This window comes from Chiloscyllium punctatum, chromosome 1, assembly GCF_047496795.1.
Source record: "Chiloscyllium punctatum isolate Juve2018m chromosome 1, sChiPun1.3, whole genome shotgun sequence".
Taxonomy (NCBI): Eukaryota; Metazoa; Chordata; class Chondrichthyes; order Orectolobiformes; family Hemiscylliidae; genus Chiloscyllium; species Chiloscyllium punctatum.
Window position 1 is genome coordinate 39,256,500 of NC_092739.1, and position 22,026 is coordinate 39,278,525.

General features: G+C 37.7%; 1 protein-coding gene across 4 annotated transcripts in view; it reads right to left on the reverse strand.

The window, feature by feature from the left end:
* The window catches only part of rasgef1ba (RasGEF domain family, member 1Ba), a 75,586-nt gene extending 66,781 nt beyond the window's left edge, over positions 1 to 8,805 (reverse strand). The window contains exon 1 of one of the 4 annotated variants that reach the window (XM_072594165.1): positions 8,490 to 8,804. The gene's annotated coding sequence lies outside the window, so the exon portion shown is untranslated. Of the gene's footprint in view, positions 1 to 7,282; positions 7,330 to 7,405; positions 7,514 to 8,489 lie in introns of those variants that run through there. The other 3 variants (XM_072594253.1, XM_072594332.1, XM_072594418.1) reach the window with 3 other exon arrangements.
* Positions 8,806 to 22,026: the final 13,221 nt, after the last annotated feature.

Sequence of the window (22,026 nt, forward strand, 5' to 3'; positions counted from 1 at the left end):
TGAAGGATGTGTCTGCTGATGCAGTCACATTGCCAACATTCACATCTGTTCTATCTTGTGCTGAACTTTTTTATAGCAATAGACACAAAATGCAAAAATAACTTGCAATGAAATCTTATGTAGCACAGAAATAAATTGGTAGTCTGAAAGAATATTCAAATACAGATTGAATTCAAAAGGAAATAAGAATGTACTAAAAATATGTTAAATGATACAACACAGGTTTGACAGCAGCTTAAAGCAAATTAGCTTATGTTTTAAATTAACTAAAAGATTGCTACATGTACATATTATACATAAAGTATTGTAAAAGCACAAAATCCAAAAGGCAGATTCAGACCTTGCTATTCTACCCAGGCCAGTTTACTCCTGGTTACATGTTCAATACAGGACGCTGTGGCAAATTTCTAAAGTTGGCTCCAATATATTGAAGTGATGGAGGGGCACTTCTTTTATTTACACCGATTCACCTGAGAAGGCAACGGTACAGGTCACTACCTTCCTCGGGTGAATTATATCAGCACTAAGCAAATTCTTCCCTTATATTTATCATTGTTAAAGAAGCTCCAGTCATCCACTGGAGATTTTATAGAGTCCCTACAGAATGGATACAGGCCATTCAGCCCAAAGAGTCCATACTGACCCTCCAAACAGCATCCCAGCCAGACCCATCCTCCTAACCCATCCCTGTAACCTTGCATTTCATATGGCTAAAGCACTTAACTTACACTTTCCCAAATACTATGGGTGAATTAGCATGACCAATCCACTTCACTTGCACATCTTTGGACTGTGGATGGAAACCGGAGCACCTGATGGAAACTCAGGCAGATACGGGGCGAACATGCAAACTCCACATGGACAGTCACCCAAGGGTGGAATCAAACCAATCTGTGTAAAAGCGTTGCCCCTCATGTCCTTTTTGAATCTTTTCTCTTCTCGCCCTAAAAATGTACTTGCAAGTTTTGAACTTCCCCACCCTAGGGAAAAGAGCCTTGTCATTCACTGTATCTATGCCCTTCATGATTTTATTAACCTCAGTAAGGTCACCCCTCAAACTCCTACATGCTAGTGAAAACTATCCTAGTCTTTCCAGTCTATTCATATATTTCAAACCCTCCATTCTCAGGAACATCCTGGTAAACCTTTTCTGAATCCTCTAAAGTTTATAGCAGGGTGACCAGAGCAGCGTACAGTACTCGAATAGAGGCCTCACCAACATCCTGCACAACCACAACATGACATCACAATTGCTATACTCAAAGAACATTGAAGACAAGCATGCTAAACGCCTTCTAAACCACCCTGTCTAGCTGTGACACAAATTTCAAAAAATTATGTGCCTACGTTCCAGGTCTCTCTGTTCTACAGCACTATCCAGGGCCCGCCAATTAATTGTACCAAAGGTCCTGGTACTGTATATCAACCTGCCTTTGGGAAGAGGATCCAGCCGGTTTCAAAACAGTTTCTAACCTACTGTTGTTAGAATACTGGATGGACTCAAACTCTTAGCATTCGCCTGTACCTGTGTTTTTGTTTTTGCCGCTGTTTACCTGTTATTTACTTATCTATGCTACTTAACTCTATGATCTGTCTGTATTGCTTGCAAGATAAAGCTTTTCACTGTGCCTCGTTACACATGACAATAAATTCAATTCAATTCAATTCAGAAGAAGAAATTATTCAACCCTGAACAAGAACCGTCCAGCACATTCAACTGGTTTGTTTTCATAGATTTAACCAGGTCGTTCATATTGCTAAGAAAGAAAGATTTGCATTTATGTAGCATGTTTCATGACATCAAATGCTTTACAGTCATTGCATTACTTTTTGAAGTATGGTCCCTGTTATAATACAGGAAGTGAAGAAACCAATTTATGCACAGAATGTTGCCATATACAACAATGTGATAATCAGATACTTTGTTTTCAATTAAATTGAATGATGATAAATATTAAGCAAAACACCAAGGATCTACCCGCTGCTCTTCGTGTGAATATCTTTTACCAGTTCCTGGGACAGCAGTTCAGGCAGAATCCGTGCAAACAGAATTGATGTTTCATCTGAATCAGAAACATCAACTCTGTTTCTGTTTGTGGATACTGCCTGATCTGCTGAGATTTTCCAGGACTTTCTTTTAAAATTCCCTACAGTGTGGAAACAGGTCCTTCGACCCAACATATCCACACCGACCCTCCGAAGAGTAATCCATCCAGACCCATTTCCCTACATTTACTTCTGACTAATGCACCTAACACTACCGGCAATTTCGCTTGGCCAATTCACCTGACCTGCACATCTTTTGGAATGTGGGAGAAAACCAGAGCACCCAGAGGAAACCCACACAGACTCAGGGAGAATGTGCAAACTCCACACAGACAGTCGCATGAGGTAGGAGTTGAACCTGGGTCCCTGGCACTGTGAGGCAGCAGTGCTAACCACTGAGCCACCGTGCCACACGACTTCTCATTTTTATTTCATATTTCCATTACTTTTGTCTTCGGGCAGAAAGAGACTTGGTTTAGTTTTAACAAAGATAAGGGGAGGCAATGACTTAATGGTACTATTCCTAAATTGTAAACCCAAATTCTATTCCCACAGCAATGATGTTGACTCTCAACTGCTCTCTGACTAATTTGGGAAGGGTAATAAATGCTGAACTAGACAGTAGTACCCACATCCTGAATTAATTTTAAAAAGAATGTTTACTTTAAAATTGAAATTGTTGCAGGGTATGCAAATACATAATGTACAAGTAAAATGCATTCATAGAGTGACTTAAGTACAAATATTTTGTGCTTGAGTGCATTCAATATATGAATTTGCATTTGTTGTTGGAAGTACACATATCAATTCGACAACATTTAAGTGATTGAATTTATATTCACTTTCTACTAATTAATAAGTGTTGGAAAATTTGTGAAAAATATAGCCAGCTTGTTCTTATCGTATACTGTCTTGATGATTCTGTTTAACCCCTTCTTAACTTGAAAGTTCTCTATGTAGATTTTGGAGTCTGTTAGTTCAAAGACTAAATAGCTGGTTTGTGATGCTGAATGGTGCCAAATTCCTGTACCACCTGAGGTCACGATGAAGGCCCTGCCTTCTCAACCTCATCCCTCACCCGAGGTGTGGTGACCCTCAGGTTAAACTCACCACTAGTCATCTGTCTCTCTCTTTCTAATGAGACAGCAGCCTACGGTCCTCTGGGATTATGGTGACTTTCATGTTTTCTGATGTGAAACACTGATATCATTTATGTTCAACCAACCAACCATTTTGACTTTGAGGAAAAACATATCTGTGCAGTAGGGTGTGATGAAATAATTAAGTCATTATTTATAAAATTTATAATATTATAAATCTATTGCACAAAAGAAATCTTTCCTCACTTAAATAACTATAAGAACCAATTATACAATCTTTCCTCACATAAGTAACTATAAGAACCAATTATACAATCTGTTATCGCAGTACAAACTCATAAATCTGACAGTGCAGATAAATATTGGGCACAAAATAATAAGGAATAACATCTATATTTTTCCAGCATCCTAAAACTGTGAACTAAGTCTTATTTAATAAATAATATCTGATCTGTTTTGCACCAACACATGACTCTGAATAGATAATTAATACTTTAGTTGAAAACCAAAAAAAGATTTTAAAAATTAAGCTTGCCTATCTGTAATCAAGAAATATGATCAACAGGGATTCAATCATTCATATACCCTTGCGTAAGTGGGTAGCATTTAGGAAAATTAAACAAAAAACACATACATAATTAGAATGCACAAATGAAACAGTTATGCAGGACTACCTTGAAGATGAAGCATGTAATGTTTTAAATTATCGGTTTGAGATTGGGAAGGAATCCAACATATATACTTTATTTGCAAAAATTTCTTCAGAGATCGTGGTTTCACATCTGTGCTATTTTTAACCATTACTCTCATGAGGTCTGTAGTCATTTGCCAGGACCTAGTAATCTGGGTGCAGCTAGAAAGATTTTATACCCATCCAACCCGCCCAACAGCTTGTTATTTGCACTATTCCAATTATACAAAAATCTGCAACATATTTGTAACTGAGAAACTTTTTGTTAGGATTATTTTTATTTGGATCTAATCATAACCAATACTTAATGAAAAAAATCTTGCATCCAATTATGCACAAAGTTGGCAACATTTTAAAACTGAGCATTTTATTTGTCTCTTGAACAAGAACATACTCCACTTGCTGAGGCATAATGCTACTTCCCTGTTTCTGAAGACAAACAGCTCGCAAAAAAAGGGATCACTATTCAAAGTGACCATACAGCAGCCTGAGCTAACAGCTGTACAAAAAAATTGGCATCACTCTGTTATAGGACAGCACTTCACATTGTCCATTATCAAAAATAAGGGTGCATTATTCATTGATGCAGAAAAATAAGAATACATCAAAAACATTTCATCTATTGGAATACCAAGATCTTTAATTATCAACTTCTACAAGTGCTATATTAGCTTCCATTAGTGGGAATAATCATCTTCTGCAAAAATATCAACCCTCTGACAACCAAATTAAATATATGCTAACAAAAACAGGCCAAGTATGACTTAACATTGTATGAGATAGACAATGAATATCCAAAGTCTAGATTAGAGTGGTGCTGGAAAAACACAGCAGGTCAGGCAGCATCCTAGGAGCAGGAAAATCGATATTTCGGACAAAACCCTTCATCCTCATTCCTGATGAAGGGCTTTTGCCCAAAACATCGATTTTCCTGCTCCTCAGATGCTGCCTGACCTGCTGTGCTTTTCCAGCACCGCTCTAATCTAGACTCTGATCTCCAGCACCTGCAGTCCTCACTTTCACCTATGAATATCAAAAGTCACTTTTGCATGAAATCCATATCAATTTTTGTGGTTATGGCTCACAATTAATCCCTAGTAAATTCATTGAAAGTGGTAATCGTGTCTTCTATATCTTCCTATGTAAAAACTTTACATACAGCTGATGCAGATACTTATCATTGTTTGTTTAAAGTTTGGTATAAATTGGTAAGTGCAATTGATTCTGACTAACATACAAACGTGAAAATAATAAATAAAAGGTTTTACTCGGCACTGGTGACTCCCTTGGCATTAAAGTCTGTCTTGCTAAAACCAAAGACTGGATAAGTAGCCTCTCATCAACAACTATCTCTTCATTTATCTATATTATTCTGTTCATTATTGCATTAACAACACTATAGCCGAAGTCCCAGCTCACAATGGGGAAAAAGTACATAATTAAACAGAAACCCATGTATTACAAATAGCATTACTTAATAACTTTGTTATCATGAATTAGTCTTATTCTTATAGAGTCCTATGATTTCTTTTTCTGGGTAAGATAGAATTATCCTGTCTCTATGAATAATTCCTACCATTCTTTTAGAAAACAAGAAGAGGTTCAGAATTATGCAATGACTCCCAGCATGATAAAAGATGTGAAGGATCTGGATTTTCTGCTTTAGTTCCAATAAGGTAGCTCTGCCAGTGCTGGTCATGTTGTTACTAACAGTGGGATTTTCATCAAGGAGAGAAGGAAGACTGGATTCATCCACTGAATAATTCCAACTATTTTCATACTTTTCTTGGCAGCCAATAACATATTGCTGTTTGCTAAAACTGACACAGGTCCAGGTTTACTGTGTTATTCAGGTAAGGGTGCATACATGGCAAAATATTTAACAAATGGGAGGCAAGACAATAAAAAAACAATGTTTGAAATGTCAATAATTCACAAATAAAGAAAAGTAATTAGCTTCCAATATCATGTACAAATAATCTCTCTGTGTGAATCTGTATTCTGTGTGAAAATACAAAGCTTTTGTATAGATTTGAAAGGTTGGTCAATGAAAAGCAAATATAATTTAATGTAAACAAAGCTAATTAATGTGGCTATGGTATGGATGTAAGCAATATGAAGATAAAATAAAATGTTTTAATCTACGGAATCAAATGAATTGGGGAGGAATCAGTAAGATAATTAATTAACATAAATTGCTCAGTGGACAAAAACAATAAGAAAAATTAACTGGATTGAGGCACTTATAATAAAATGATGTAGCACAAATCTGAGAGTTGACAATGAGTGTACCGTGATGTGGTATTGTCACAGCATGGGCAGAACTCCAGTATTATAGTGGGGATAGTCATACATCACAGGAAACACAAAAGTTGCAAGCCTCCTGATAACTAACCTGCAGCATATGAATTACGGTGAACAACTGAAGAGTGCGTAATTATGTATCATGCAGAAAGGAAAGCTCAGGTGACGTATTATTCTAGTAGTCAAGGCACTCACCAGAGCAGATAAACTGATAATATATTCAGGGATGTTACAATCTCTAGAACCAGGGGTCACAGGCTCAAATATTGCAAAGGGGAGAAGACAGGAAGTTTTGATCTACTTTCCACAAAAGACCATGAGTATGCTGAATGGACTGCCCAGGGATGCAGTAAAAGACCATGTGAAAAAATGTACAGTGGATAGATACTTGAAGTTGTAACTTTTTGGTCCAGTCAAGTGGATTGCAGAATGGTTTCCAATGTTGTACTTGCTTCTGTGATCAATTAGTTTTACCTTTCTCTGTGATAGGTTAATCTTTTAAATAAACAAGATTTTTGTTTCTAGTTACACTGTGCCACAATAGATGAGAAAACTCTGCACTTTCTACTTGCCTTGAGATCTGCCCGCAGCAGTTTCTTAAGTGCTTCTTAACATGCATTCACTCTCACTTACTATACCATACAGCCAAAAATGATTTGATTCAGCCTCAGAGAATATTCACAGTAACCACAGCTTGCATTTGATTACTGCCTTTAATGTAGGAAAACATCCCAAGGCATTTTCGACTACTAAATCACAAGAATATTTACACTATTACAATATAAATGACACTGATAGAAATTCAAATATGCAAATTAGGGCTGCAAGAATAAAAACAATGGAAAAATGCAAGGTTTATAAGTTGTTACAATGTATAGTACCACAGATAACCAACCAATCTCAAATATGTTATTGCATTCCACTCTCCCAACAGACCAGCACGCATTCCTAATCTATAATCAAACTCAACCACATTCCAAAAAAGAAAAGAAAATATGCATTGCTACACAAACATCAATCCGCCTATATAATTAATAGAATCACTGGAATATTCTGTAATCCCATTCTCCATTAATTAGATTTCAAAGTACACTTTACAATCAGGTTTCCAAATTTACAGCTTCAAGTAAGCTTTTATTACCAGTAAGAAATATGGTTTATTCCACTCTACATCTTGTTAAATCCTGTTATATGTAGCTTACTCTTATCTCCCCGTGAAAAGCTTCACATCTTAGCTGGGTGAGTACTGCTCAAGCCCTAATACCTGTCATTGAGGAGGGACTGGCGGGAAATTGTTGTCACCGCGCTTTAGCAGCGTATTCATGACTCGTCAGGTTTATTAACTCTTCCATTACACATCACACTTCGTGCCTTATTTTGTTCATTCGACAGAAGGGAAAGGAATCATTTACTTCGCTTTTCGAGGCATTGTCCGGGCGCGCTGGAAAATGCTTCACAATACAATGAATTACTTCACAAGTGCAGTTGCTGCTGCTGCTAGGCAGCCTCATGTGACAGCTATTTTAAAACAACGCAACCAAACGAGATGAAATGAGCCGTCATTCTGCTTCTGGATAGTGGTGGTTCAGTTGTAAGAAATGCTAGCCAGCTTATACCAGAAAAACTTTGCTGCTCCCCTTCAAAAACAGTGCAGGAAAATCCCTCATGTCCATGGAACCAGCCTGGCTTCAGTGCAATGTCTTCTCCAAAGGACAGCACTCCCGGCGGAATGCAGCGGAGTGCTAGCTCGGCTAAGTATTGGTTTGAAACCACAGCCATCTGAGTTCGTGGCAAAAAAGTGCTACCAAACTGATGCAAAAGAACAGAGAAATAAACGTGATACCTAGAAAAATCCACAACGCACGCTTGCTTTTCGGACCAGACCTCACAATCCATCACTAACCTTGCATCTGATGCGTTTTTGACTATTTTAATGTCTTTTTTTCGCGAGCGTATTTATTTTTAAGAACTTTCTACTTGTTTCGGACTCATTCTGTTGCCCTTTGTAAACAAACGCAAGAAGACGTAAACACCGCTCATTTGGGACTCCAAATATAAAAAAAAATTACTGATTCAGACTCGTCTGAAAATACACTGTCGGCAGACTGCCCTCATCTGCAGCGACGCACGTATCGGACAAGAAGCTCTCGGCAAGTTTGCAATCAATTTGATGTGCATCCCATTCTGTGTTGCTTCGCTTTCATTTCTATCAATCCAAACCGCACAAAGTAAAAAGGGTCGCTTATAGGCATCAACCAAATCCACCCTTTAGGCTGAATGCAACACAAAACAGAAACACCGACTTAGCACAGATTTCATTAAGTCGTTAAAAAAAAAGGGAAGCATACCTTTCGAAAGTGTACGGCTAAAACCAACGGAGAGTGTCACAGAACTCAAATTTCAAGCTTCCAACTAAAACAAAAAGTAGGGAGTAAATGTTTCATTTCATGCAGGCACAGACAGTTCCACCACAGTCATTGCTTTTCTCCTGCCTCCTCTTCATGCGAAGCACCAGTTCAGAACAGAGCTCTGACTTTCAGCTTCACTCACAGCCATAAACAACCTTCAGTGAACACAAGTGCTGTTGTTTTTGTTCAATGCACATGTGCCTGATGCAGGCTTCCACCCACTTGAATGACACACATACAGCGTTCACAGGAGTGAGTGGAGCTGGGATAAGCAGAAGCCAACCTTCTGAAGGATGTCAGCGTTTATGCAAATAAGAAGCACCACGGCTCCTTCATGCAATGTCTCCTGGGGTAATTGTTTTGAGGGGAATTACAGCTTGTTGGACCGGTACTAACATTTAAAAATATACAAATTAGCCCAAAGTGTGTTGAGAATTATGCGCCGTTCAGTGACTAACAGTGATTTAATGTTGCACAGAGTGGGTTTTATACTTATACGTAAACGTGAAACATTTTTGCATAAATCAACAGGAATAAATTAGCATTTATGTACTATCTTTAATAAAAAAAACTCATAGATAGTTCACGGAGGGATGACGGAAATGCAGGTAAAGTGTTGTATAAAACAGTTCGTACTTGAAAGGGTTAAATGACATCACCGAATAAGCTCCCATCAGGACACAAAGGTTTGTTCCAGGGCGGGGTTAACCGGTTTTCCAAGAGTCGTAGAGAGGTTGGAGTTTTATGATTGTCACCAACGCTGTTTCAGACGTCTTAGTGATTGTAATGTGAATCTATACCTGCATTGAGCTTGATGTCTCGCAGGTACCACCATGTATTGTCAATTGAGTATAGCTAACTATTCAGTAATATATAATAAACCTATTTAATGTTTATCGCTATTGGGCGGAAGACATCCTTCCCCATATGGTATCAGTCACTTAAATTAGATACCATCAAGAAGGATTGATGATGGTGAATCTACCCAGGATCTTCCAGATGGTTCCAATGTGGGGAAGTGATAGACTAGCGGTATTGTCGCTGAGACCCAGGTCATGTTCTAGGGATTGTGGTTTTAATCCTGCCACGGCAGATGGAGGAATTTGAATTCAATAAAACAAAAGTGGAATTAAGGGGTTAGTGGTGACCATGATTGTCAGAAAAACCCATCTGGTTCACTGATGCCCTTTACAGAAGAAAACTGCTATCCTTATCTGGTCTGACCCTCAGCACTGTGGTTAACTCTTAACTGCCCTCTGGCCAATAAAGTCTGGCCTGCAACACCCCCATCCCATGAACATATATTTTAACAACCCACATTCACAGAATTGTAGTAACCATGGACATGACTGCTTTATAAAATATGCTAGTAGCAGTAATATCGTGAAAACTGTTCAGCTTGACAAAACAACATTCTGGATTAGTGGTGCTGGAAGAGCACAGCAGTTCAGGCAGCATCCAAGGAGCAGTCAAATCGACGTTTCGGACAAAAGCCCTTCATCAGGAATACAGGCAGAGAGCCTGAAGGGTGGAGAGGTAAATGAGAGAAGGGTGGGGTGGGGAGAAAGTAGCATAGAGTACAATAGGTTAGTGGGGGAGGGGATGAAGGTGATAGGTCGGGGGGGAAGGGTGGAGTGGATAGGTGGAAAAGAAGATAGGCAGGTAGGACAAGTCATGGGGACAGTGCTGAGCTGGAAGTTTGGAACTAGGGTGAGGTGGGGGAAGGGGAAATGAGGAAACTGTTGAAGTCCACATTGATGCCCTGGGGTTGAAGTGTTCCGAGGCGGAAGATGAGGCATTCTTCCTCCAGGCATCTGGTGGTGAGGGAGTGGCGGTGAAGGAGGCCCAGGACCTCCATGTCCTCGGCAGAGTGGGAGGGGGAGTTGAAATGTTGGGCCACAGGGCGGTGTGGTTGGATTGGCTATCCACTCCACCTTTCCATCCCCCCCGACCCAACACCTTCATCCCCTCCCCCACTCACCTATTGTACTCTATGCTTCTTTCTCCCCACCCCCACCCTCCTCTCATTTATCTCTCCACCCTTCAGGCTCTCTGCCTGTATTCCTGATGAAGGGCTTTTGCCCGAAATGTCGATTTTACTGCTCCTCGGATGCTGCCTGACCTGCTGTGCTCTTCCAGCCCAACTAATCCAGAATCTGGTTTCCAGCATCTGCAGTCATTGTTTTTACCTCGTTGACAAAACAACAGCCATCTAAGGAGAAGAAAGATGGAAAAAAATCAAGCCGAATGCATCTTTAAGTATTCAGCCACTGATGAACATACAGACACTGTCAGCAACCAGGAGTTTAAAACAGGCTGCAGCAGCCATAGCAGCACTGAGGCTGCCTGGTAAGGCTCATACCAACCAGAATCATTAAAAAATATTGAAAAAGCTGACCAAGACCAAGCATTCTGACTGAAACTGCAAAGGGGAAAATCCAAGTCAAAATTTCACTATATAGCCGTCAATACTGGACACGTGATACGCGATTGACCCTTAGAGGAAGGGTGAAAAAGTTTTCATTTAAAAGGAAAATTCTAGACTAAGAAGCTAAAATTTAACTGCAGTGATTGTACAATGTTAAAAAGTTAAAAAGAAAATCTGCGACATCTACAAACCAAAATAAATGATCGTGGAACAGCTTTTAAGCTAATCATTTAAAATACACTTGATGACAATGGGAAAAGATATTATAATCAAGCAGATTTAAAATCACAAATCCTTCAATCAGGGAATAGAACTAGATTATATGGAAGAGACAAATTGTGCAAATAGAATTGCTTCAAGTATACATAAGAAACCTAGAGAAGAACAAGTCAAATCAGTTCTTTACTGTGTAGGTCTGCTTTCAGATCATATATTAACAAGAAAGGAGGTAAGATAAGAGATGGATATCTTTGATAATATGTAAGAATATGTTATTATTTTCTATCAACTGCCAATCATATAACATTGAAAGCCAAATTCACAAAATACGGCTTCCTATTGTAACTTTATTAATAGTCTTTCTATATTTCTAAATATTGTGATTTACAACCCACAACTCATTTGAGATAAAGTTGTTGTCAAAATTATTGATACAGGTCTTTTTCATGTGTTACAATCAAAACAGATCTCACATTGGAAAGAGCTTGGAGATAGTGCCAAAATCTAAAATCTAAAAACAGTGCTCGAGAATGATGAAAACAGAAGGCTAACCTAGTTCAAGAAACTCATCAAACTTTCTCAACTTTCTAAAGTGCAAAAAGAACTAAACATCACATAATGAACAAATACACAATGGTTTTACATTGAGGCTAGAAGTTACTGTTTCAGCCTCTGTTTCAGATGTGGGGTGGGAAACCCACATAAACAGAACTACTGTCCAGCTTGATCACACCAATGCAATGCATAAGAAAATGAGACACTTCCAGAGAAAATATAAAAAATCAAAATAAACTTTGAATCGCTTTTCAAAATTATTAAAGTTAATATGCACAAAAAGGTTAACACCTTACAATATACAGTTGAATAAAACCCAGATTACCAAAAATTATCTTTATTAGAACACATATTGAGATATGATAATACGTGACCTTTGAAAAAACACATCAATCTTTCTTAAGGTTAATATGTGTTGCATCTGAACCAGATGGGACAAAGATGACACAATTTAACTATCATTCAATTAGTTTCAAACTAGGTACTGCAGCAAATGTCAGTATTATGTTTGAAAATAAGTTTCTTAGTTGAAGAGAATGACACTGCAATTGTACAAAAGAGCACTGCATGGCACAAGAAGTTCACTTTTCAAGATCAAAGGAATATTCTTAAAATAGGCAAACACTCTGGAACAGGTGTACACCATCTGGAACATTTCTCACTTCTGAGCAATAAAGCATGCTTTGTTTTTTAAATCCTTTAGTAAGATGAATAACATCAACCAGCTCAAAAGTCAATTGCCAGTGATCAGCATAACTCTACTGAACAAGAGAAAGGCATCATAGATCTCAGAAGACTGTTCATAAACCAAAACAAAATACAGCAGTCAACATTAATTATGTTGGTGTATGAACACTCTTCACCACAGATGGATCAAAAGATACTCCTAATTACACAGTTTTGGAGGAATTATCCAATTATTTTCTATTGCAGAAACATCATCAAAATCCTAGGATTTCCCTAGGAGTTACTGGTAGACTGTTGATAAAACCAATTCACCTGTTTAGCAGAAGAATACCAAACCTGCCCAGTCAGTCTATTGTCTATGATTGAACCTAATAAAATGACAATATTATCCAAAAAATACAAGCAAGAATGAATAGATCATGTGCAATCATATCCCATTAAAGTATAAAAAGGAAAAAATTACATAACAGTTACATTTTTGGACTATGGTATAAAAAGGAGAAAAGCTACTGCTTTAAACTAAGGTAACCATGTAAGAAAATGCTTACAGTTTTAAAAACAAATTACTGAACACATTGAGAGTTGTATGTATGATGTTACCTTATTCGAGCAGTGAAAGAGGATTCCAGACAAAATTGGCACTGCCTGTGTATGTTCAGGGCAATTTTGCCTAGACACAGTCTATTGACTGGCTTTTCAATCAGCACCAATTGTTGTGGGTTCAGAAGGGCTCAGCCTAGTAACAAGTACTTCATTGGTTCCTGGGCAGGTGGGTACAGCCTTTTGTGTTTACGATACAGGTTTTATGTGTATGGGAATTTTAGGAAAAGGGTTAAGGTATAGAGATATACGTTAGTAATTCATGTTTTTGTTTGCCATTTGTTAAAAATAGTTTGATTACCACAAATAGTTATTTTCCTGTTCATGGAAAGACCTGCAGTTTGTAGTCTTGTATCCAAGATTAGACAAGTAGAACTGGACAGTTTGATGGTTTAATCAAATTTTCACATTTGTGACAATATTGGGGCTTGATTTTCAATGCACTAATTCACAACTTGAGCCATGAAAATTAATCCTTTTCCAAGCTTAACTATCTTTGCAGTTAGTCATGATTTGGAGATGCCAGTGTTGGACTAGGATGTACAAAGTTAAAAACTATCTGATGATGGAGCAGCACTCCAAAAGCTAGTGCTTCCAAATAAACCTGTTGGACTATAACTTGGTGTTGTGTGATTTTCACCTTGATCTTTGCTGATGTGATTTGAGGAAACTACAGAGCCTCTAAGGAAGAGAAATGTTCAACAATGACATTGATGATACCTGTGGGCTTCCTTAACAAAGAGTAGCCTGAAAATCAAAGACTCACCATGTTTTCTGGGTGGCAATGGACTGTACCTGAATATTTCATCCTCAAGACCTTAAGACCATAGATATAGGAACACAATTAGGCCATTCAGCCATCGAGTCTGCTCTGCCATTCAATCATGACTGATATGTTTCTCAAGCCCATTCTCCTGTCTTCTTCCCATAACCCTTGATCCCCATATCAATCAAGGACTTATCTATCTCTGTCTGAAATACTCTCAAAGAGTTGGCCTCTACAATCCTCTAGTGCAATGAGTACCATAGATTAATCATCCTCTGGCTGAAGAAGTTCCTCCTCTTCTCAGTTCTAAAGGGTCAGCCCTTCACTCTGAGGCTGTGCCCTCAGGTCCTCGTCTCTCCTACTAGTAGAAACACTTGTTCCACATCCAATCTATAAGTTTCAATGAGAGTCCCACCTACCACCCTCCCACCCCACACACACACACACGCACACGCAATTATCGTTTAAACTTCATTGAGTACAGAGACAGAGTCCTCAACCATTCCTCGTACAACAAGCCCTTCATCCCAGGGATCACACTCTGGGGAGAGATTGGAAAGTGATAAATTTTATTTGAAACCATTCTACAAGGAAAATAAATAATTTCTTAAAAGCAATGAAGCAGTTGGGATGACAGTAAAAATCCAGACAGCATTTTAGAAAAGTTCATCACACATCTCCACACAAAGTCAAATCATTGGATTTACCAAAATGAATGTCTGGCCTGAGCCACGAATAGGGTGAGCTTGTTGACAATTTTGTGACAAAATTAGAAATAAAGCCAACACATGGGTTCAAGGGAATGGAGCTGAGAATCAACAGTTAGGAACAAGCTAAATCAGAAGGACCATGAAAGAGAATAGACCTGTTGTCCATCATTGAAACCAATTATTGTCTTATCTGGATGTTGAGCAATTGCTAGGGATGCAAATGATTCCAATAATACATGAAATGAAGGCACCCTTACAGAGGGTTTGAAGGGCACCCAGTGAAATGGGCCTTCGGATCAGAAGCAAGGAAATCTGAAGAGACGGTTAAATGCTTTGAAGATTTGACAAATCACATCGCTAAATCACAGAGCCTACAGATTGGATCATTTCCATTGTAGTGAGAGGAAAGCCATATGAATATCATGAGTAAAGATCTTCATCAAGTAAGAAAGAAAAATCACCACCCTTTTCCAACATTGCAAGAGATCACATCAGCACTGGTGAGAGCAAATATTTTAGCAAACTTAATACCAGAAATAGCTACTGAAATGTGAAACTTTGCTGTTGATAACATACACTACCATGTTGCACTGTAAAAATTTGTGCAGCTACGTTTTAGCCTTAATGTAAGTCAGGATGTATTCCAGGAAAAAAAAATTCCAGCAATAAAAGAGACTTATAGAGGATTTGAAAGTACAGTTGCATAATTGACGATATACAAATGAAAATGACCATGTCCACCATCTACATAAAGCCAATGAGAAATCCAGTAATAAAGAAAGAATACTGCGGATGCTGGAAATCTGAAAATTCTTCAGAACTGGAGAACAGTCATCATATTCAAAGCTAGAAATCCAGAAAAGCTTGGACCAAAGTAACTCCAGGTAAAGGTCTTGTGATGGTAATAAAATGCCTTCTCCACTGAATCAAAACAACATATTGCAGTTGGCCTCGAATGCTGCAGGACTTTGTCACAAGTTCTGGGCCACAATTCTGCAAAACATGTTTCTCTTCCAACAAGCCTACCTGCTTCTCCCTGTTGATTAGCTCCTGCTTTACTTACTCTGTTTGGTTTCCCACCAAGAAAGATCAGGTTTATCTTTCATGAACAGATAAATTTGTATTTTCATTTCAGTTCAGTTCAATAATAATTGCTGTGTATAATGTAACTTATAAATAATGCAGATGATAATTAGGAATTTTTACGTTTGGTGCAACCTATAGGCAGTACTTTAAAATAATTTATTATTTTAATTAATGTCTCTTGGTGCCATTACAACATAAGAGTGCAAATGACTGCAGGCACACAGGACTTGCTTCAAGAATTTTCACCACAGAGTCCAAAAGCATGTGCACAAAGACCAATGGTAGATGTAGAACATGAGTACAAAAATTGAGTTCCAGAACCCTACAGAGTGTCCCAAAACAGTAAAGTAGCTCATGAATAGTACAGTACTGAAACTAAATGGAGAAGAAGTGTAAGTACAAAGACACTATTATTGAGAGATATTTAGAAACAATACTCTCCACAGTTTCTCCCCCATCAACATTGGCCCTGCTTTAACTGATGGATGATGTCCATCTTGTGCAGTGCTATCCTTTGTGATTAACACTTAGTCAATCTGTTACTTGAGTTTAAAATAAAACCACAACAGTACATTTTCAAGAAAGCTAAGTAAACTGCAATTGAAGCAACAACATCTGTGACTATAAAGTTTTTGTGCTGGGTTTGCTGTTTCCCCCTTTTTTGTTCAGCAATCTGCGTGATGTGCATACAAATCCCACCTGACAGACCATGAAAACCACCCTGTGAAAGGCAGTAATTTAGCAATTGACAGACCCCCATTTACTCTGACATCTGCCAGTTCTCTTCAACACTTGAATAAACATCAAGGCATTAAGCAGCTCACTTTAAATTTAGGCAGTGACTTTTTTTTGAGAAATCTTCATAGTTCAATCCATAAACCATGTTTTATTAAAACTGGCACAATGACATATCTTTTTTTTATTCCTGTGGCATGCTGTTTTGAAATCTCTAAAAATCATTTTGTTGTTTGCAACAATGCTCAGAACTATTTCAGGCCATTAAAAATGTCCTTTTCAAATAAACAGCTGAGATCTCAGGGTTTCAGCATGCTTGTAACAAAAGATATGCAAATATGAGATTTTAAAGCACTGTTCTTTCACAAAACAACTGCATAGGATTTGGACCATCCCTGTAGGACTCTCTGTGAGACATAAGGGACTGGCCAATTATTATTAACCTGGAGGTGGGGATGACATTTTGACAGGATGAGTAGAAAAAATGCAGAAAGATTTTAAGGAGAGTTAGGGGTGAAGAAAAATTTAAGTAGATGTTTCCACAATTTTCTTTAGGTTAATAGTCAGCATTGAGTTCTCCTAATGATCTGACATGATCTTAAAAGAGAGAATGCTTGTAAAACACTAGAAAATGTGCTCACATTTCATTCAAAATATATCATAAAACAAAGACTGATTACACAGCCTTTCACACAAGGCATGTACCTCAATATAATATCTTGGGAGCCCTGATATCAGTTTACTAAGTATTAGATCCAGTTTAGCTTCAAGAAAATTTATGATTGCAAGAAGATAGTAACTCCTTTAAATTTCTCTTGTGTTTCAGTGTGTCAGTTGCATGTGCTACATTATCTATTACTTCCCCAGCTTAGTGAGATCCAGAGTTGTATCGTTGCCTTATGTTTCAGCTACATAAGTCAAAGGTTGACCTTGTACCTTGCTGACCTTCTTCGTATGAGTTTGGTATCTAGTCCATCAGGAGGAGTCAGTTCATAACTGATTTATGCCGGCATTTTAGCACATCCCTCTAATCTCTCCTTTAAGGGTATTGTGGAACAGGCTTGACCTCAAATGTAAATATGCCATAGTAATTATATAGGGAGTGCGATTCTGAAGGAATTTACCCACTTGTCCTTTGTAACTTTACCAGGGAATTCCTGGTAAAGTTACAAAGTTATAAGGGCTGCATGAGAGAAGCTTCAACTGAAATAAGAAATGAGGAAATAAGTGAGACTAAAATAATGGGATAGCTTGCATTTGAAATGTAGTCACTATTGTTTTGTGGGGACCCACAGCTAGTAGTTCGCAGACGGCAAGGCCACACAATCAGCAAATGAGAGCAATGACCAGAAATCAGATCTTTGGTGATATTGAATGAGGCTTGAATTTCAGTTCGGACACTGGGAAAATAGCCTGCTCTTCTTCATTGATTGCTGTGGAATTTCATGCATTCATTTGATCAAGCAGGCAGACAGTGGAATTTTCCCAGTCCTTGAGCAGCATGGCTGAAGGTGAAAACTTTGGGTGAATGCAGCAAGAATGGAATGATGGTAAACACAAAGAGTAATAACCGAGAAACGCAGCAGACCTGGCAGCACCTGTCGACAGGAAACAGATTCAAAGCTTCAGGTCCAATGGCCTTTCTTCAGAATAATTCTCTTCAGTTTCTCAGAACTGTTCTGACTCCCTGAGCATTTTGATTTAGTTCCAACTTCCTGTCCTTTTCCCATAACCCTGCACACAGGTTCTGTTTCAATACTCATCCAATGCTGTCATGAATGCTTCAGTTGAACCTGACTCGATCTCACCCCTAAGCAGTGCATTCCAAATCCTAGCTACTCATTGAGTGCAAAAGTCTTTTCTCACCTTGCATTTGCTTCTTTGGCAAATCCATTTAAACTGTGCCCTCTGGGTATCGATCCTTTAATGAGCAAGATCAGTTTCCCCCTAACTACTTTGTCCCAATCCTTCATGATTTTCAAAACTTCTCTCAGATTCCTCTTAGTCTTTATTTCTCAAAGAGGAACAGTCTCAAATTTTATATTCACTTTGACCTGTCTCTTCCTTTTTATATATTTAAGGAGCTCTGATTGTCAGTTTTTATATTTCTCACTAGTTTGCAATCGTGGTTTATTCTCTCTCTTTTACTTTCTTCATCCTCCTTTACTGGATTCTGAACTCATCTTCAGGGCTATCTCCAACTTTTGCTTCCTTGTATGCTTTTTCTGTCTATTTAATATGTTCATTAACTACCTTGGTTAGCCTTCATTAGTTATCCCTCTCTTAGAATTCTTCCCCCTGAATGGGATGTATTAACTAGAATCAATGGACTGAATTAACTCTTGACTGTTTGGATTCATACAAAGACATGTCTAAAGGAAGTTTATGATAATTACTGATGGAAATAAATCACATAAAGAGTTACATTTTTATTTACCAGTAGCACAGCAACTGATAAACATTGATTAAGAAAAGCAGACAATTCAACATGAAGGAGGTTATTTCCCTGAATGGCTGGTTTTCAATACAGTGACACCTACTGTGCAGGTTCAATTCCTGTACCAGCTGAGGTCATCATGAAGGACCTATCTTCACAACCTCACCCCTAGTCTGAGGCATGGTCCCCCTCAGGTTAAACTTAACACCAGTTGCTTTCTCTAATGAGAGAGCAAGCCTCTGGGACTATGATTACTTTACCTTTAATAAAAAGTGCAAGAGAATACAGATCACATGTCGTTACAAACTTCTTAAATTAAAAATATTACCGCTGGAGTTAGACCATACCTTTTACTTTTGAGTCAGTAAGTCTTGTCTTTTTTTCTAGCTACCTGCCAGCTATAGCATTTTGCGGGTCTTTTCAGATGGCAGCTGATGTGTGGGATACGTACATAGATTGGGAATTGAAATAGCTCAAATTGATGTTGTGTGATTGTGGCTGGGATTGGGGAGGGACAGTAGGGAATATGGGGAAATGTTTGACAATCACCCTATCCTTCACCCTCTCAATTAGTACCCTCCTCCGTTTTTTTTTAATTGTGGAGTTAATAATAAAACAACAAATTTAAAATGATGATGGCATGAATAAAGGATTTTGGAAGAAAAGTATCTTTGCATGGGAGTTATTGAAGCCTAGGAATAATTCACAGCATGGAGTAAACTAAATAAAGAGTAGTGTGTCTATTTAAGAGAAAAGTAGATAGATATTTAAGCCAGAGAGTGACACAAGGCTGCTGGGAGAAGGTACAGCAACGGGGTTCATTTTGGAATGTGTTAGCTAAGAAGCAGGATTTCCCTAATGTGTCCAGTGAGCTCTTTTTGTGCTGTCTGCTTGTTCTGATTTAAATTAAAAGTAAATTGGCATGCCACAAATAGCTTTTCATGTTCTAGCAAGATCTGTTGAGTTCCCATCACTTACACCATCCACAAATATCCCAGATTGTTGCTATACCAGAAAACTGCTCATAATTACTTATTATCATTGCATGACTCAATTTCAGACTTAACACACCTTAATTACGCTGGCTACTTCTTGCAGTTTAATGTAGTTTAATCTTATATTTACAATTTTGAGGCTTATTTTATTTCAGCCATAATCAGGTCATCTGGCACCTCAATCAGCTGCTTGTATTGTTACCAATTACAGGAGTCGGTCAGAAAATCAAGTCTTCAGGTAGCTTTGCATTGCTTTTATCATCTGGTACATATAGCTGTCAAATCATATTAGACTGAACATGCTGCCTATGTATGGCAGGATCTTTACTCAGGCTTATGGTCAAATGAAAGGCTAAAAAGCAGTTTCAACTAATAAGCATGAATAAGAATTATGGATTTGACTTCTAAAGAATATGCTTTCTTAATGTAAATAAATCCACTTTATAATGCTAAATGGTCTTACCCTATAATGGCTAATTTGGATAATGGAGCAAGTCCAAGTTAGGGCTTGCAACTCTGGATGGAAGCCCAGAGGGTTTGTCACATGACTTGTCATCTCCAGTCAAACATCATTTTTTTCATTTCCATTATTTTGATATGTAATAAATAAAAGTACTCAAATAAAATTTAAAAACTCAAGTAATTTAATGTTCCTTTGATTCTTCTGCTGATTTTTTCTCACAACAATGTGTAAGCTATTAACTGTTAATTTTCTGAGACTCCAGAGCTATTACTAGTTGCTATCAGTCTAGCAGTCATCTTTAACCCAAAATCTGAGCCGTTATATTGGCTGGTAAATAAAACAAAAATAGATGAATTAGGTATTGTAATTCTCACTGGAGTGTCAATGAATTTCACTTCTTGGATGTTTTCACAATTTATAGCAGGTTTCCAAAATGTATTTATATTTGCAAAGGTTATTTTTTTAGGAAGTAGCCTTGTTTTCCGAAGTTCAATTCTCTGTATCTTTTAAAATAATAAAAGTAGGAATTGTTCAAGTCACTCTCAAACTACATTTAAAAAAGATTTTATCGGTTAAGTAGTATATTACTCTGCGACAAGAATGAAGTTGAGTTTAGTTTAATGGCTCACGTGTCCAATAATTCACAAAAAATTATTCTTGAAACTGGTGAACCTCAATTGCAACAGGATTGCAAATCAAAATATCTGCTTTGCTGGCCAGGTCAAGGACAAAGCATCCCATACAGAGCACTTATAATGGATAAAGTATAAAATATCTTTTATGCCTGTGATTAATTTTAAAAGTAATCTACACTTGTGACTATAAAGTGAAAGAAAGAGATACTCAATTTTAATCACCCTAAGAGGTAAAATCATATTTAAATCATTCAGATTAGTAATTAAAATGAATATCTCAAAGTAATATATGCCTAAATTGTGTGCTGGGATTATCATTAATTAGTTCTTAAAGTCTGTGCACTGCACACTAAGAATTATTGAGTCTTTCAGACTACTACCTGATTTAATCACTTGTCAATATAGATGAGTTTCTTTGATCTAATGATTTGCTTGGCCAAAATTAATGAAGTTAAATTATTTCATGTGTTAGAAGGCTACAAGGTTATGTATTAATAGTCTGATAATAGTCTATATATACATGGAGAAGAATACATTTAATGCTGAGATATATTCAATTTACATAAATCAAAACACAAGCTACAGAAATATTTCCCAAACAGAGAAAGAACTGTTAATTTGTTATCTTACATGAAAGTATTTGTTGTATCCTGCAGGAAGCAAGATGCATCCTGAGAAAGTATTGCTAATATCCATAAAGCCAAGGCCATGACTCATTACATTTAAATCATGGGGGATAATTTGAACTTGGAGCAATAATGTATGACAATTGATCTGGGCTCAAGCACCCTTTCTCTATTTGCTTTGATTTTCATTTACCTTAAAGGAGATACTTGCCTGAATCAGGAGTCTGCCAAATTGGATTTTATTATGGCAGAGGAAGCCTGAAGGTGTTTTAAGTGCAGAATATATAGTGCACTCATCACAGACATTAAGCTCATTATAATTTGTTGAAGAGGAAGCAGAGAGGAGAAAAGGTAATTCTCAAATTTGTCTATATGCAAACAGAAGGAGTAATATTGTTCTCATTCCTTCCAACCACCCATTCTTACTCCTTGTTTCCAATCTGCATGTCCTTCTCGAAACGCCCAGCCTCAGCCGAATGCGAGATATCAGGCTACAGGCCACCCAATATTCACAGCCCAACAATAGCCCACTGCT